The sequence below is a fragment of the Otolemur garnettii genome, unplaced genomic scaffold (genome assembly GCF_000181295.1).
Source record: "Otolemur garnettii isolate 467f Iridium unplaced genomic scaffold, OtoGar3 scaffold00065, whole genome shotgun sequence".
NCBI lineage: Eukaryota > Metazoa > Chordata > Mammalia > Primates > Galagidae > Otolemur > Otolemur garnettii.
Window position 1 is genome coordinate 1,795,394 of NW_003852460.1, and position 3,273 is coordinate 1,798,666.

The following is a 3,273-nucleotide window of genomic DNA, read 5'->3' on the forward strand; positions in this document are numbered from 1 at the left end:
AACCCCCATCACACTGAGGATGAATGTGGATTTCAAGTCTTCTGAAGGGTTTCACTCAGAGGGTTGCACAGTGATACCTTGCTGCAGAAGACCCCCATGTGGTCAACAGCATGGAGAATGGGTGGGTGGGCTGAGGCTGTTGGCACAGCCTGGACAGGTCAGCAAGGAAGCTATGAAGACTGAGGCATAGCATGCTAAGGAGAATTAAGGGAGTAAAAATCTGCAGCAGGGCCCTGCAGAATTGGCCACGCATTTGCATGATGTAGGTGTGCTTTTCAATAGAGATGCCTGCATGTCACCTCCCAGAGTTTCTGGTTTAATTGGCCTGGGCATGGGAACTCATGAAAACCCCGAGGGTGAGTCTTGATAGGCTGCTCAGAATTCAGAATTGGGCTTTGAAGCTGTCCACCTCAAACTGTGATGGGTGCTTACAAATCACATTTTATAATGTTTTTGAAGAAGTGCTTCAAGCTGTCCTGGGAGAGATAGTGATGGAGGGCTTCTCTCCCGGGGCCTTGTGGGATGAATAGGAGTTTTCCAGGTTTGGAAAGAAGGGATAGGCATTCAATGCTATGATCCAAGCTGAGGACTGAGGAAGACAGACAGACCTAAACCATGTGACCCAGGGCACCCCCTGTGTCAATCGCAGGGTAGGACAATTGTATTTATCCGGGATACTAGGAAGAGGTGGTGATATGGAGTTTTCTGAGGGAGGCAGCAACATCTCTTGGCCACCACAAAAAAAAAATACTTACTCAGTTGTTTAAACCTATGTACGCCTCATCGTCATGATTCCTGGAGTCTATATTTCAGAACTCACCCACTTGCTAAAAGTTTCTTTGAGGTCCCCAAATCAAGACTCTTATTAGCATTCTTGGTCATGTACAGAAGACCAAGAAAACGGAGCTGCCCAATAGCACGTGGTCTCAGCTGCCTTTGTTACCGATAGCTTGGCACCTGTCACCCAAGGAATGCCAAAATCTGTCCCCAGAAACTGGGGGCTTGTCCACAAAGTGGCCTGGGAAGAGCAGGACAGGCGGAGGAGATGAAAGGAAAAGGAATCAATTACTTTTCTGGCCAAGGAGGAAAAATGCACAGACTGTTCATCTCAAAGCCCGAATTTCCTGGTCATAAGCGGAAACACAGAAATGGTCAGGTGAAGGCCTGCGGTTCTGGGCTGTTTTTGTTTAACTGCAGCTAACGATTCCAATTCTGGCCACTTTGGTGGTGAGAGGTTTAGGGGTAGTCCGGCCAAAGTCCGCAAGAAGGAGAGGAGGCCAGTCCCCAGATGAAGGGTAGGATTTATTCCAAAGGAGCAGAATGGAGTCTGAGCAGAAGTCAGCCCAGCTCACACCGTTTCAAGGGACTTTTATTGGTGTCGTTGGAATGTGGGAGGGGGTCCTGACAGGTGAGGGAAGTCATTATTCCTGCAAATTGAATGATGCTGTGTCTGAGATGGATTTATTTATTTATTTATTTATTTTAGAGACAGAGTTTCACTTTGTCACCCTCAGTAGAGGGCTGTGACATCCCAGCTCACAGCAACCTCCAGCTCTTAGGCTTACACGATTTTCTTGCTTAAGCCTCCCGATTAGCTGGGACTACAGGTGCCCACCACAATGGCCAGCTATTTTTGTTGTTGTTGCAGTTTGGCCGGGGCCAGGTTTGAACCCGCCACTTTTGATATATGAGACCAGCACCCTACTCCCTGAGCCACAGGCACCACCCTGAGACGGATTTTAGAATCACTGCCTTCCACAAAAGGTGTTAATCTTGCACGAAGAAGGCCGTATCTGTACCACGTTTCCCTGAAAATAAGACCTATCCAAAAAATAAGCCCTAGCAGGATGTCTATGCATTTGTTAAATATAAGCCCTAACCTGATAATAAGACCTAGTGCTGGGCGTGGCCAAGCAGCACAGTGAGGAAGACTGGAATGCCTTTTATCTGCCACAGCTCCTTTCTCTGAGCCATTGGCACTTGCGCGGGTGCGTGTGTGGTTACTGTGGTCGCAGACATCCTATTGCACACGTGCAAATGGCTAGGGGAAAGGAGTTCACGCATAACTAGCACCAGCCCCACCAACAAGGTCGGCTCCCCCGGTCAGGTTCCAGAAGAAGATGACTTAACTGTGTTTGAGTAAATGTAGATTATTATATTATACTTAATAATAAGACATCCCCTGAAAATAAGCCCTAGTGGGTCTTCTTGAGAAAAAAATAAATATAAGACAGTGTTTTATTTTCAGGGAAAAATGTAGTACCAGCCAGGAGCAGAGGTAGGGGATTCTGATGTTTCTCAGGAACACCAGCCCTAAAGCATTTCAGGAGAGTGGGGAGGAGATTGCTGTGATGATGCCATTTGGTCACTGACCTACTTTCTTTCAGTGGCTGTCCTCCCACAATGGCTAGCCTATTGTCAGGGGCACAAGGATTTACCGGAGTGTGGGAAGAGGGTTGCTGTAGTCATGCAATTTGGTTTCTGGCCTGCTTTCTTTCTCTGCCTGTCTCCCAAATAGCTGTACTTTTGTCTGAGTCCTGAGGATTTCTTCTCCACAGGTGGAAGATTACAAGTCCAGGGCTCACCCAAGCTCCTTCTAGGTCTTCTGCCCCATCTCCTGCCATGCAAAGAAAAAAACATAGTTGCCGCTCCCATCTACCCGCCTGAGGCTGGGGTGCAGTTCCTCAAAAGAGTAGGGGGAAGCTTTCAAAAGATAGAAAACCCGGCTGGGCAACATGACTCACCCCTGTAATCCCAGCACCCTGGGAGGCCAAGGCAGGTGGACGCCTTAGCTCAAGAATTTGAGACCAGCCTGAGCAAGAGGAAAAACCCATCTCTACTAAAAATAGAAAAATGAGTCAGGCATTATGGCGGGCGCCCGTAGTCACAGCTACTTGGGAGGCTGAGGCAGGAGGATCGCTTGAGCCCAGGAAGTTGAGGTTGCTGTGAGCTGCGATATTGTCACGGCCCTCTACCCAGAGAGACAGAGTGAGAGTCTGTCTCAAAAAAAGAAAAAAGTAAAGACAGAAGATATTTTTTGCTCCTCTCTCTTGTATTTTTTTAAAGGCCATTCCCTCAGGTACACACTCCCCACTCTTAAGTTTGTAGTTTCTTGTCTCTTGCGGGAGGGACAACTTAGCCTGTGTCTGCCACTAACACCAGACTCCTTCTCTATTGTGGGTTTTTTTGTTTTTGCATTTTTTGTGCTTTTTGTTCCCGATTTCTACTGTTTCAAAGGGCCTTGAGCACATCAGGGAAGTCTGTGGTGCATAT